Source organism: Adiantum capillus-veneris, chromosome 7 (assembly GCF_014529385.1).
Source record: "Adiantum capillus-veneris isolate H3 chromosome 7, ASM1452938v2, whole genome shotgun sequence".
NCBI lineage: Eukaryota > Viridiplantae > Streptophyta > Polypodiopsida > Polypodiales > Pteridaceae > Adiantum > Adiantum capillus-veneris.
Genome location: NC_140937.1, coordinates 77374875 through 77390201, shown reverse-complemented (window position 1 = coordinate 77390201; position 15327 = coordinate 77374875). Strand labels below are relative to the sequence as shown.

General features: G+C 43.4%; 1 pseudogene; it reads right to left on the bottom strand.

The window, feature by feature from the left end:
• Positions 1-4582: 4582 nt before the first annotated feature.
• Positions 4583-8642, bottom strand: LOC147454096 (uncharacterized; annotated as a pseudogene).
• Positions 8643-15327: the final 6685 nt, after the last annotated feature.

Genomic DNA, 15327 nt, shown 5'->3' with positions numbered 1-15327 from the left:
CTAGTGGGGTTGTAGTAAAAACAAATTTGGTGTGGTAGCTAGGTTTTCCCACATGGTGGTGTTTGAGCACAATGTAGCAATTCAGGTCAAGAGGTGGCTATTTTCCCCTTTCACATGACTAGTATGTCCTTGGTAGCTACCTTTTGTAAGTACCTTGCTTGGTTGCCATCCCATTATTTGTGGTGGGGTGTGCTCATGAGGTGGCTACTATGACATGGGTTTCAGTCTTTCTTGAGAGCACCACAATTATGGTCTAGGTACCTACCCATTTGGTTTGCAGCCTCCCAAGGTAGGGCGTGACAAATCCCTTGCTACCTTCCATACATGATAGCTATCCCCTAGGGTTCAACTTGCTATTGGTTGAAGATTATAGTCAGGTAGCTACCACTCTACCTTCATTTTTGGTTGGGTGCTATGTGGTGGTAGGTGCATGAAACTGGTACACTAACAAATCATACAGGTAGCTACCCCCCTAGGTGGTGGCAACCTGAAAAAGAGCTCATCATACAGGTAGCTACCCCCTAGGTGGTGGCAACCTGAAAAAGAGCTCATCATACAGGTAGCTACCCTCTAGGTGGTAGCAACCTGAAAAAGAGCTCATCAAGGAGGCTAGTCTGGTGACGGGTGGCTATAGATTGCATGACACCTACTAGCTTCCTGTATTAGGGAAGGTATTTTGAAGTGCATGGTTTCCATCAAATATACTTAAGCTAACCAGGCCATAAGTAGGTACAATTAAGTGCATAATAGAAATAGGTCAACAATTGTTTTTTACTTGCTGCTTAAACCGTGCTCATATGGATGCGAAGTCCAAAGGTTTGCATGTTTACAGGTAGAATTCTTCCTTCAATTTCAAAGAGCCCATCCAGATGTGAATATTGGGCAACGAACTTTCGAGAAACTGAAGCCATACTTTGTCTTCAAACTTAAGGATAGGTACACGTGCTGCTGCATAACACATGTCCAGATGTCTTTTTTGAGAGATGCCTTAAACCAAATAAGGCAATGTTCTCTTGGCTTGCATTCCGTCAGCTATACTTGCCAATGTAAAATTTGTGGGGCCGCTGACAAATGCAATGCATGTGCTCAAACCTACAGCAATATGATAGTACTATGGGAATCTGTTGTGTGTCCGAAGTCTGAAAGTGCCAGCCATCACAATAAAAAAAATTTAATGGGAGAATGTTCTATTTATGGACCAGAAAAAATGCCTACATGCCCAAGGGAAGAATCACAGACAGGATGCATCGTGACAGTCAAGCTATTTGAGGATGTCGAAGTTGGACAAATAGATGCTGGGAAAAAGAAGAAGAGAAAAGTTCTTTCATTCAAGAATATGAACAGCAAAGAGCTTGTGGTTTTGTTTAGGGATCACTTGAAGAAGTATATCCAACATAACTCTGTGTATAGATGGCAGGCTGAGCAATTCAAAGAGTGTCTTCTAGTTTTTCCAGAAACGGTGGTATTGTTTGTAGTGGACTTTGCAAAGAACTACACGTTCAAAGAGCAGAATGAGATTCAAATAATGCACTGGTACTCTGATCAGGTCACAATATTTGTCCACATCACCTATATCCGCGTTGCAGGAGTGGTCCAAAAATATTATCACTTCTACATATCAGATGACAAGACTCATGATACTCTTTTTGTTCAGCATTGTTTCATGGTACATCACCAATGGTTGCAAAAACTTGGCATAGCAATCCAAGAACATTGGGTTTGGTTGGATGGCGCGGCCTCTCAATTCAAAGCCAGGAGGCCTTTTTACTTTGTTGCTAGGTATGGCACTCTAACAGGGGCTCTTATGACATTGAATTTTTCAGGATCAGGTCATGGAAAAGGTGATCATGATGGAGCAGGGGCTGTCATCAAACGTCATCTCACTCATGAGCAGTTGAAGCCAAATGGAGTAAAACTCCAGTGTGCACATGAAGTTGTAGCATTCTTGAGGGAGACCATGTCTACAGGCGCAGTGGTTTCTTATCTATCAAAGACCAGGCTAGTATCACGGGTGTTTTGGGAGATCAAGTTAGATGAGGTCGCAGGCATGGGATTGTAAGGCTATCCCTAAAGCGCGGAGCATTCATTGTGTATCTGGTTATTCGCTGACAAATGGGAGAGCTCTGAGAAGTAGGACACTATCATGCTTTTGTAGTGCATGTATGCACCGTCTCTGGAGGAGATGCTCCAATTATGCGCATGTGGGGTCTTGGGAGTACGTTTTGATCGAGCCCACTGATGACTTTGAGGCGGAGGAAGAAACAGACAATTCAGCCTATGAAGGACATTATGACGCCCTAACAGATGGTCTGCATGTAGATGATAACTTTGTTGTTGTTGCAAGTGCAGACAATGAAGATCTTGTGGACTTCTATTTGTTGAAGTGTACGGGAGAGAAGTCATGCATCGAGTCTCCAGTTACCGATGCTTGGGGTAATTATTTCCTGCGAGGATCTTATGTGGTCAAGGGAATTTGGTATGAGCAGCAATCTGGAAATCCACATGAATACAAGCTCTTGCACTCAAAGCCCGAAGTCTATATGTTATCACACCTTGTGAGAGCTATCAAGTTTCCCATGGAGAGAATCGAACACAACTTGTTTATGATGTCCCCCGATGTATATGAGGCTGTTTACAACAGCATTCCCTTCGATACATAGGGACCTTAGAATTTCCAGTATATTCAATGAGTGAAGTATCCTTTGTTTCTTCCAAATTAAATGGTGCAAGGATATACTACTATGTTGTTCTTGGGCTCTAATTCACAATAGGACGTCTGCTCTCTATTTTTGTATGTGTAATGGAACTTCCTTCCTTTCACTTTGGATGTTGCTGTGGGTAGAGAAGTGTTTGCTCTGTAATGGTACCTTCCTTTCATTTGGGAGGTTTTTGTGGGTAGGGAAGTCTTCTGCTGATGGTTTAGGGTTCCAGGCACAAGGCCTCATCGTCAATGAACAAACAATAATCCAACCAAAATTCCAAATCTCCTCTGAATCCTTAAACCTCAATTTAGCCAAAGCGAGTGATGACTAGGTGTGAACAAGTCAGGAACCTTGGTATTCAAAGCCATTGTAATTTCCCACTTCTAACTAAAAAATAAATACCGCAAGGGGCAACGGACTTTCGAGCCAACCAGGTGTTGAGCGAGCAAACGAGTTTAAAGTATACATGTGTGTGAATAAGTCTAGGTATTAATTGAATGAATTACCACTTTATGAGACCATAGACGGGTTTTATGGTTCCATCAATGAAATTTGAATTCTTTTCTACAAGTCTGACATGGACAGATTTGGGTGAAAAGGATTCACAGACAGTTTCCTTATAGGTGAGAAAAAACAGCATCCTCAAGTCAGAGTCTCTCTCTCTCTCTCTCTCTCTCTCTCTCTCTCTCTCTCTCTCTCTCTCTCTCTCTCTCTCTCTCTCTCTCTCTCTCTCTCTCTCTCTCTCTCTCTCTCTCTCTCTCTCTCTCTCTCTCTCTCTCTCTCTCTCTCTCTCTCTCTCTCTCTCTCTCTCTTCGTGAAAAAGAAGGTGGGCAAAAACTATAACATAAAAACTACACCATAACGGCTGAAAACCCAAACACAAGGCTGAAAATCGCCGAGGTAAAACCCTTGAAATATTTTATCAGAGCAAAATACCAAGGGGACGAGCCTCAGCCAGAACAGAAAAGACATAGGATTAGGATTAAGGATCCACAATAGGAGCTTTTGGTAAGCGGTAGGAAGAACGAGCATCCAAGAAGAGGATTAAAGTCTTCAGCTGATGGTTCCCAGACAGAGGCATAAGGCCTCATCATCAAACTCCAACCGCGAATCAATTAAAAATTTGGAACTGCAAAACCATCATCCTCTCTCTCCCCCCCCCCTCCCTCTCTCTCTCTGTCTCTCTCTCTCCCTCCCTCCTTCCCTTTCATTTCTCTCTCTATCTCTCCCATGCACACAATCTTCTATTTCAAAATTGTCATGAGTATGAATCATGAGTCAGAGGAGGTAGCTACCATGTAGAAACAAGTAGCTACCAGAAAGAAATAGATAGCTGCCACATAGAGCTACCATACAGATAAAGCTAGCTACCATGCTAATACCAAATAGCTACCAGTCATGACTAGCTAGCTACCATGCTGAAAATAGATAGCTACTAGTAATAAGAAGCTAGCTACCATGCAGAAAATAGATAGCTACCAATCTTAAACAGGCAGCTACCATGCAAAAATAGATAGCTACCAGTCAAGAATAGGCAACTACCATGCAAAAAACAGAGCTAACATTCATAAACAGGCAGCTACCATGCAGAAATAGACATCTACCATACAACAAGATTTATACTGGTGGCATTTGCAAGGATGAGACAACACAATCGATTAAGCTTTAAAAATTTCAACTCAATTACAAATGACTTGAATTACCATGTATCATTTCCCAACAAAATACAAATGCCAAGAAGTCTGAGATATCCATTTTAGTATGAAGCCAGTTACAGACTCAAGAAGGCTGATATAAATAGGTCAATGATACAAAAAGGGGTTATCAACTCCCATTGGCTGTTTACACAAGTACATAAACCCAAACCTAAACTTGGTCTCTTACGATCGAGTCGCTTTTCTCTGTGACCAAAATTTGATAACATATTGGGAAACCCGGTCCTTCTCCTTTGATATCATGTGCATCCTGACATAGTGATCAAGATCTTGCACATAGTTCCACCCCTTTAGCCACGGCAATAGAGTGTTCGTGAGGTAGCGAGGATCCCGGGGGGTTCACTATGTGTAAAACTACCATATCACATGCGTTCAAGACATGTTTGTAAAACCCCTTATCAGTGAATTTTGTTAAGAATATGATGTACCCTTTTCTTTTAAAATCTGTAAATTTTTTTCAAATTTGAAAAGATAATGCCCTTCTGTACATATATTTCTCTAAGTTTCAAGAACTTTAAATACCCTTCTGTTGAACTCACGTGATAGGTTACATTTTTATTTGGTGACCTCCTCGGGGCGAGGATCCTGTGATTCGTCATCCGGTTGAAATGTTGGTGGACATATCATGGTTGTATCATTGTTGAGAATATTTTTGTACCGTGTATCATCCACCATAAGAATCGATGACCCCCTCCAATCTGGTCTCCTTTTTAAGAGCTCCGGTAATCCCTTTACAAAAACTAGTTTTGCTTCGCCACCTTGCAACTCTCTGATATCAGTAAGTATAAAAGGCAATTTGATGCAGTCAGTTTGGTAGAATTGCTCTCTCCATATTCTGGGGTGCATCCCGCTCAGGCAACCCTTCAGTGTAATATTCATGTTTCTGTTAGTGCAGCTGGACCAGATGCAAAGGTGAAAGATGTATGCGCATTCACAAAGAAATTGAAGCACATCTGGCCTGATTACGCAAAAGGTGCCACGGTCATTGCCTCCGTTGAACACTTTTCGACAGAGAAAATAATTGGTTCTCGGAGGGATCTCTGGATTGGGGTATCTTCTCAAGAGAACCCCATTCATGTCTAATAGGAGGACTTTTTGAGCGGGACAGGTTGGAGGTGGCGTACCCTTTATTAGCGGAGCAGTCACAATGCTAATTGGGAAAGGCATTAGAATATCCTTCCACCTTTTTGTACAGGAACTTACATCTTGCTGTGACTCTGGCGTATGCACTGTTTTGGAGGCTCTGGCTGCACATCTTGCCCCAGAGGGGAATCTTTCTGAGCATCACCGACAGGGACGAAGTTTGGAGGGGCCGCTGGGTGCACATGCGTGGATGCCCCGGTAGTAGGATCCTGTGATTTATCATCAGACATTATACCACTCTTCATGTCAGTGCCTTCCTTGGCAGGAAAAATAGCCAAAGATTGTGTCAGTGGGAGCAGGTCCTTTGGTGTTTTTGTTGTGTTGGCAAAACCTGTGCGTCGTAAAATAGACAAGATCTTTAAAACCCCTTCCAATCCTTGGGGAATTACCCATTTCTGCCTGTTGTAGCCCAAGGGTTTGAGTTCCTCTAAACAAACAGAACGCAAGAGTCAAAAACTTGCAATATCAATTTTTTTTTAGAGAAATTGGATCTCACCTCAATGGACAAGGCATCAAAAGACACATGCACCACATCACAAGTCACATAAAAAAACACTTTGACAATGAAAGAGGAACTCCAGGTTGATCCAAACGTTCTATTGTTACACTACAAAAGGATTGCAGTACAAAGAAGGATAGTGGTTTGATACAAAAAGGATGGTACAAGCAAAAAGGATCATAGAAGGGTTGGCTAGAAAGCATCACTCATGGACACTAGGTAGAGTCTAAGCCAGGCATCTTTTTTCCCGTGTGTTTGCAGCACCTTTTTTGAGGTTTTCTCCGCTTACTGTATCGGTGTCCCCATCCAAAACCATAGAATCCTTCTCTTTAGCACTCTCTGACCCTTTGCCTGCATCCAACCTTTCATTCTGGTCTCCCATTGCCCCACCTGTAGGAGCAGTAATTATTAATAAACACCCTAATCAAGCCATACAGATGCAAACATCTCAGAGACTACCCAGTTATACCTGAAGTCCCTTTGCATTTCTTGCCGCTGCAAAAGCCTCTGCAATATTAGGGCTTTTTGAGGGAGATTTCTCTTGGTTCACCGGTATGGATGTTAAGGGTTTGCTAGGATACTAGCTCTTGAAGAGCTCCACTTCTTCCCTGACAAGTGGCAATTTCGCAAGTATTTCATGCACAATGGGGAGCACATCACCATCCATTAATTGGGTTTCCTCTATATCATCTACATCTGTTTCTCAAACATCCCAAAAATAAACTCTAGGTGCATTGTAAAAAAGAATGATGAGTAAACTTTGTACTAAACAAGTGCTTCGAAGGACCCAAGGAACTGTTGTTACCTTCTAGATTGCAATGTCTCTCTTCCTTATCGGAGAGAACACTGATCGTAGCGCCCACTTTGACCTCTTTGGAGATCACTTTGGTGTTTAGATTACCCTTTTCACCATCTGATCAATAGATAGGAAGCTTAGGCAACATTTATTGAAAAAACCATACAAATATTGTACGAATGTCCCCGAAGAGAGGGTTACCAAAACTGTCACCTGATTTGGTTGAAAGGACCTGCACCTCACTTTTTTTCTTGGAGGTAGATTCTGCACGAGCATTAGGCAATTTAGGTTATGACAAGCTAACCATCAATGGATATAACCTTAAAGATTATGTCCCACCATGCTAGATACCATTGCAAGAAAAAGGTAGCTATCCCAAGACTGGTAGCTACCACAATACTAGTGGGTAACAACACTATGATGCGTGGCTCAAACCATAGTAGCTACAATTTAGCCAGTACAGCATTGGTGCCTAAAGATTGAATGTAAGACACATGATCATGGTAATAAAGTGGTAGTCACCCCCTACCATAGCTACCACCTTTGGAGTAGTTAGCACATAAGACACTAGCCACCTAGCCACCTACTTTCTAGCCAGCAAACCAAGTCAGCAGTTGTGACTAGGCAAGTCTGACTTGGGTGGGGCGGACCGCCACCTATCATAGGTACTACCACCTTTGTAGAAGCTACCACATAGTCACTAGCCACCTAGCCACATACTACCCAACCAGCTAGAAAGTCAGCATTTGTGACTAGGTAGTGCTGAAGGGTGGTTACCTGTGACTAGGTAGTGCTGACTAGGTAGCCACCACTCAGCAATAGCCAGTCACTAGCTAGCTCTGAGTAGCTAGTGGTAGCTAGTCAGCAGCTAGCCATCTCCCACCCAGCCAGCTGCCACCTTGCCAGCTAAGACCTACCTAGCTAATATCTAGTCTAGAACACCTATACATGGTACCACCTAGCCAACCACATTGCTACCACACATACAAGAGGTACCACAGTTCTCTTGGAGGAAAACTGCCAGCCATTAAGAAATAGGCTCCATAGCTACTGTCTAACAAGGTGGCTACCCTTCATGTCACACTATTAGATATCTGCCCCAGTAAGCACCACTTTGGAATCTAGTACTTGTGGAGATGAAATTATAGGTAGCCACCTTTGAGATCCTGCTCATATGACACCTACAAGTATGCACAGGCCTAAAGTTGTACTGGTAGTAGACTAATTCTACCACAAACACAACTACCTCTATGTTAGATGCCTACCCATATGTTACCTAGGAAGATGGTAATAACAATGCACATTCACAGATACCATATGTAAATGACCAAAATGACCTGCTTACCAAACTTTAAGCATCCAGGAGATGTGTCGCCCCCACTGTCTACAAACATTAATTCCTTGATATTATCTGGGATGAGATGACCACAACTTGCAGCCAAGCATTTTCCCTCTCTGCCAGCAAGGTTGGAAAAACAATATATGTGGTAAGCATGTCTGCAGGGGAGTATGAATATCCCCAACGCCTCTTCGTCGTACATGAGAAGGCCACATGCACTGCAGCTATCAGGCACCTGCGATATCTCAACATTAGGTGGTGGCACTTTGGGGGGTGGAACCTGCAAATGAACCGAGCTTTTCCTACATTGCATGGAGTTTACAAAATTGACACGAGCATTCAGTATGGGGATAATTTCTTCATTCATCTCAATTTCCCTAGTAATCTCAAGTAACTCTGCACTGCAGTCATCATCCTCCACCTCAGCTTGCAAGGCCTCTAGCGTCATTTCGAGCTTAAAGACCCATGCCTTCTCCCTTTCCACATCAGCACTCTCCGCCGCAGATGATTGCAGCTCCACAATCGATGTTTGGCTTTAGCAATCTGCGTTGTCACACTGTTAATGATTGACATTGCCCCCTCATTTTGATGCACATTTGCCAAAATCTCAATTCAAATCTTGGCCATAAACGGTTTTAGGACTTTTTTGGAGCAAGGGATTGCACATATGTACATACCCATGCATGGTGCATCAAATAAAGGATTGCCCATTTTCCAGAGCCAGGTGGTTACGTGGGGCCCACATGTGTACAGGTAGGGCCCACATGTGTACAGGTAGGACAACATGTAAATAGTGTATCGATTTTCACTATCACCAGTACCAGTGTGTTTTTTTCTACAATAATGAGGAGTTGGTAGCGCGTAAAACTTCTCGAGGAAGCTATCCGCGGGTCGACGACATGAGGTAAGCAGGTGCGCCAGATGGTATCTAGTGGCGTCAGGAGGTCGAATGGGGTCAATACTTTCACGTGGATAGGACACAACGTGGGTGTTTTCTTGTGATAATTTTGCAGAAAGGTCATCATGAGGACCATCTTTTGGGGCCACTTCACGTGGTGGCGGAATGCATTATTAGAAAAAGTTGAGTGCCAGGTGTGCGGATGGATGCAAAAAAGTGACAACTATGCACTGCGAGGTCAGTTTTTGGCCTGGTCGGGGTCCGTTTGAGGTCAACTAAAAGGCCAAGGGTGCTCAAATAATAAAGCTAAGTGTGGGAACTGAAAAAACTGAGAGAAGACCAAAAAAAACGTGGAGAAGAGAGGAGGAACAGCCGCATCTGTGTTTTTGGGATTTTTGGAGCCTGTTTTGGTCGTAAACTGCTCATCCGAGGTCAGATTTGAGCACTTTGACACTGTAGGCTGGGGTTTTGGGCCGTTCCGGCCACGATGGCGCTGTCCGTTTTGTGAAATTCCTCACTCTTTTTCTGCTATTTTGGCTTTGTAAGTTTCTCCTATGAGTGAAGCTTCTGCTCCAATTTGTGATTGTATCTGGCATATTTCATCAATACTGTGTGAGCTATTTGCCCCATTGGTGTTGGCCCAAGCTCTATTGTATCTAAACATCAAAAATTCTCCTCTTTTGAGCTGAGTTTTTTGGGTGTGTGTGTGTGTGTGTGTGTGTGTGTGTGTGTGTCTCTGTGTGGAGTGGGCAAGTGGATAGTCTCTCTCCTCTCACTCCATTAGTGTTTTCCCTGCCTCGGCCAGGTGGATTGTGTAAGCCGAGTGGTGCCCCATAGTGTGTGTGTGTGTGTGTGTGTGTGTGTGTGTGTGTGTGTGTGTGTGTGTGTGTGTGTGTGTGTGTGTGTGTGTGTGTGTGTGTGTAGCTTCCCAAGAGTGTGTGTTGGGTCATTATAGAGGCATTCTGTGTGTTTTCATCCCGCTCACAACGGGAACACAAAAGTAAACCAACTAAAGTGAAGCCAAGCAAGGCTATACGCATAATCAGACTGCAAGTCTCTCATTGTATAGGTGTCAAAAATCAAGTCAACTGACTAAAATGCTCTCTAAATAAGATAGAGACAAGACATCATATCAGTGATAACACAAGCATATAAACGGCATCTGGTCGTGGATTGCGAACGAAGGGATTGTGATGCTCTTGCTCTCTTAGCCTCTCTTGCCTGCACCAGGCTCTGATACCATGTAAAGAATGAGGATGCAAGAGAGCTACACAAGACAAGCACAAAGCACACAGAGATGGAAAGCTTCTTCTTCTTCTTCACAGAAAAGAGAGTACAAAATGACTAAGTGCTAAAGCTGAAAAGTAGCACATATGTACATGCGGTCACTAAGTGTGAACTCGCTAGAAGCGTACTAGGCTGGCACTATAAGTGTAGTCCAGCTGTAGAATCACTGGCAGAGATCCTCCGTGTCGGTCACCTAACGCACCAGTGAGTAAATGCCGTAAGCGGCCAAGACCCGTAGTGGATGCCAGCTCAAGGTGTAGAGCTCGACATCTCAACATATTACTACCTAGTGGTGCATCGATTGTGCAGAGTTTGATCTTAGTGACATGCTTAAGACAGCATGGCTGTTAGGTACTACTTTGAGAGCAGTCATTCCACTTGCAATTGGGTCACCTAGTCATTTCTCAAGGAGCTAGGTCTTATGTTGTTTACCCACTGCATGTTTTTGATGTACGAGACGATAGAGTCTCAGTTACTACACTGATGTGTGATGCACGAGAGACCAAGCGAGTCTCATTTGTGAGTGAGCTCCAATATGCTCCGAAGACAGAGCATTTAGTTGTGCAGGACATTTCAGTAGACTCTGCAGCAACAGAGGTTGAGTGGGTTTGCTCCAGTAAGACACAACATGCGTCATCCAAGTTTGTGCAGACAAGGTAGAGTGGGTCTGCTCCCTAGAGGCACATGTCGAGATGACGGATATGGAGTTTTTTTATATGCTTATGCTAGATGTTGATGATGAGTTGCCAGGATACATGGTACCACCTATGGATGATAGGGACATGCATGTTCCAATGGCAGACGAGACACACCCATACGTGATGAGTGTTCCTAACGATGTAGTGTATGTATATAGCACTGAGGAGGCCAACAGAGCCAGGATTGTGCAGATGTCATCAACATTCGGGCGTCTCATGTTCGACTTAGCAGCTGTAGTGGGAGAATTTGCAGCAGGGATTGCCAGTTCCATCATGACTGATGCTAGCATGACACTTCGTGGAGCTATGCAGACTGTACAGAGATGTCTGCAGGATTTGCATGCAAGCTCTAGCGTGGATTTGCATGCTCGCCTAGAGCCGATGCCACTGCATGTAGATGAATTGAGTGATCCAGTGGGTGTAGTTTGAGAGAGGCTCTCACCCATCATCTTGTATATACTAGTAGATAGCTAGTAGGGTCCACTTATCGGCGCAGTCACCTTTAAGTGGGAGTATGTTGGGGTAAAGGCGGTGTGCCTCACCTCTTGCCGGGCGCCCAATGTTCGGCCATCCACTGACACTGAACACTGGCCCTCATTCTTTTTACATATATAGAATAAGGGGTGTAGAGTTGGTTGCTCTCCACTCCACCCACATCTAGTGTCTCCCTCTTCCTTGCACACACTCTCTCATGTGCACGCTCACACGCTCCGCACACTACGCACTCATCATGACTTTGGATTGCCATCCTTGTACCTGTCTCCAACCCCTGACCGACGATGTGACATTGTGGCCCTCGCCATGCTCAAAATCCAGTCATTTAAGACAGGATCATATCCCTCTGCTGGCCTATACTCTCTGTGAATGGCATCGACAATGTAACTCTTTCTTTCATCATCTTGATTATCCCAAATCTCCATCACATAGTGGCCAAACTAAACTGTACAGAGCTGTGGAATCCTCTGTTGCATGGCCTTTCTGACCCTATCCACCACAACAGTCCCATCCCTGCTCTTGTACACATTGTTAGGATCATGCTTGCATGATCCCCAAAATGTACATGGTGTGCCAATTGGTGAAGTATCTACTGAAGAGAGTTATGGATGCTCTCTCGGTGGTGTGGACGCATTGGTAGAACCACTACTATGATAACCACCACCTCTAGAACAATGCCTACCTTGTCTCAAAGATGAACCACCCGTCGGTGTAGGAGACACACTCGACTGAGGTGTGGGGCTGGTCAGTGTAGGGGGCACACTAGTCCTAGATATAGGGGTGGCCATAGTAAGTCTAGAGGAACCAACTGCCCAAAGGTTCTGTGTGTAACTAGCCTGCTCTGGTGTGAACTATGACAAAAAGGAGCCCATCTGCTCAGGTGACATGCCGACCGGAGTGACAAGAAAACTAAAGCTAGGAGAGTATGTATCGTCGTCATTGGCCATGGCTACAGATACACAAAATAACACAGATACAATACGTTAGTTTACAAAAGAAACTCTTAAGCAATGCAAATACGTTAGTTTACAAAAGAAAGTCTTAAGCAATGCAAATAACAAAAAAACAAAGCTGCAACACAACTCAATGAATCTATCCAGTATTGTAGACTAATAAAAAGAGTTTTACAAAAGAGTTCGTAGCAAAATTCAGTAGTCAATCTCTCATCTTCTATGAGAGCTGATGCACCAAAGATGTCTATCTCAATCTGTACTTCTGCATCTTCGTCATCAAACTCCACTTCTTTGTCGCTCTCTACATCAACTTCAGTATTTGAAAGCTCATTTCTAAGTTTTGGCATGTGCTCACCACCACTGACCTTCAGCTCAAAATCCAAACTTACATCATCCGTCGGCCCTGTACTTTGTTCATGAAGCTCTTCATCAACCTCAACTTTCAATCCTTCGCACACTTGCTTGCTCCGTGGAGCAACTTGAACAACATAGAGTCAGTAGGTTTAGATGGATCTTTATAATCATTTTCTCTTCATAGTGGATCTAATGTGAACACAATTTGTTCACAATGTTGTGAAAGTATGAACGTATCCTGCGCATATGTCCACACCCGCCTAGAGTTCACTTGAATCAATCTACTCTTATCTTTGCACACAGTTGCATTAGGGCCGCTAATAACTTTGAACCACTTGACATCAAAGATAAGGATGTCAAACTTTCTAAAGCTAATCTTCAAGATGTCTTGGATGTAGCCAAAGTATTCAAGTTGTCTAGTCTCTGTGTTCTCATCCCTGGCACTACTCCTACTTTCTTGGACAAAGCTTGCCCTAACACCACTATCAAAGATGACCCTTTGTTCATCTATCTGTTTACTCTTTAAAGTGTCTCCCATGCGACAACAAAGCTCCATAGTTGTGATACTACAGCCACAAAATTGAAACAAACTTAAAGTCACTAAAGTAATGTGATCATGTGGAGCTCAAAAAGCAAGTTGTGAAAATTTACATGCCAATTGCCACCCCTTCAGTAATCAACACTCCATTCCTCTTTGCCTCTAAGATTGTCGCATCTAACCACTGCCTAGTTGGAAAGTCATGCAATTTCTAAACATGATCTGGAAAAGGAAGGTTTCTCTGAGTGGCACGCTTGCGCTTGAATTGCAAGCTATCTGTCAAGCGTTGTTGCTTTTCCCCTTCATACCTCTCTAGCCACTTTTGCATGATGTCTGAGTTGAGAATGCAAAATTGTATAACCTTTTCTCGCATTGTGATATCCATCTTCCTAATGATGCCTTGTCTCTGCGGCTCGTCCCCTTTCACCTTGATGTTGACCTCAGTAGTCCATATTCGGGGCATCTCTGGTGGATCCATTAAGCCCAAAAATTCACTGATGAGGACAAGAGACTCTTGTACAAGCCATCCTTTGGCCATGCTACCCTTGGGGCGAGCCCTTTGATGAACGAACCCCTTTAAAGTCTTCATGAATCTCTCTAAGAAGAACATCTACCTACTATGGACTACCCCAACAATTGCAACTTTATCGACCACATGCACAAGTAGATGCATTTGGAATGTGAGAATGTTTACTGGGAAGTACTTCTCGACCATACACGTTGCTTCAGTAGCATTTAAGCATGATGCATTGATGCTATCTTTTCTTCTCTCTTTTAAAGTGATCCAGTGTACCAACTCACCGATTTTATAGATTGTTCTTTTAATGTCATCTGTCAAACAATCCTTTATGGCAATTGGTAAGGTAAACTGTAAAATTTGTGCCAATTGTGGGACTTAAGACCACTAAGATTGTCATCTCTCATAAAAGCCGTTTTCAAACATGACATCCACCCATTGGGAGTCTTGAATGAAGATATAGTCTTCTTCACTTGTTGCTCTTCTACATGACTCAAAACCCATGGACCTTTTGGTATAGCAAACTTCCCATTGGGTTTAAGTTCAGGCCACATCTTTGGCATTCGACCCACAGCCTGTAGGTCATCTCTTTGGGCCTTGCGCTCCCTTTTTCAAATGGTAGTTTTCCATATGATCTCCCCCACATTCTTGAAGATGTGCATTGGGTTGACCAAATGATTAATCAATAGGCCACTCCAGTACGGGAGTTCATGGAAATAAAAAGTCTTTTCATTCCGAGTGGCATGAAATCTCCCCTCTCCGGTCACATGTTTTTCCAATCGCTCGCTTTAAGTGGATGCATGTTATGTTTGCATATGTTTGGTCCACGTAGCTCCCTTGTAAACTATCTTGCCCAAATGATCAGAGCAGCGGAAGCCAAGTCGAGGACCACATTTTGGACATGCATGATTGTCCGAGTAACTCAAGCCTGAAAAATCATAAGATTAAAATATAAAAGCGTTGGAATAGCCAGGAATAACATGTATGTGAGGGTTTCAAAGGCACTTACCTGAACACTCATCGAAGCCTAGCCAATCGTGCATGGTCCACATGAGAAAGCCTTGCGCATGTACATTTTGTCGTCTGATTGGTTGGGACATATCAACCACATTGATCCCTGTCCACAAGATTTGGAGCTCTTTTATAAGTGGGGCCAGATAGACATCTATGTTATTTGCTTTGTACTTTCCTGGGACAATCAGTGACAACAACAGATGGCCCTTCTGGATAGCTAGCCATGGTGCAATATTATAATTAACCAAGCAAATAGGCCACGTGCTCCATGACGAAATCTATAATCCAAATGGGTTTACTCCGTCCATTGCCAGACCAAAGTGGATACATCTAGTCTCATTCTTAAATGTAGGCCAACTTTCCTCTATGTGCTCCTATG